We start from the raw sequence: 409 nt of genomic DNA, 5'->3' as shown, positions 1-409 counted from the left end.
AATAGGAACGTTTTCCATTGATCTTTCTGCTTAACATTGCAAGAGGCTTGAACAATCACCAATAACTTTACACCACCTCATGTCGTTATACAAACACACTTCCGTTGATTACAAAGCATAGTGTCAACTTCAGGTCCTGTTAACACAATTACTTTACTAAAGCCACAAGTGTGTTTTAAACACTCTGGATCCTTATGTACAATACAATAAATAATTCAGTGATATTTTTATGCACATTATCTGCCAACATTTGGGCCTTCCCATAAACTGTTTAAACATCCAAGGACAAACCTATAAAATTACTCTCCATACAACATTGCATAAATTCTAAATTTATAATGCTCTATTTCAGTCATACAACATGTGGTCATTTTTAACATTTGAAGGGTAAATGCGCTTACCAAGGAGA

Source organism: Fistularia commersonii, chromosome 7 (genome assembly GCF_037954325.1).
Source record: "Fistularia commersonii isolate RoL2024-O1a breed Wild chromosome 7, RoL_Fcom_v1.0, whole genome shotgun sequence".
Taxonomy (NCBI): Eukaryota; Metazoa; Chordata; class Actinopteri; order Syngnathiformes; family Fistulariidae; genus Fistularia; species Fistularia commersonii.
This window is presented reverse-complemented; position numbering follows the sequence as displayed.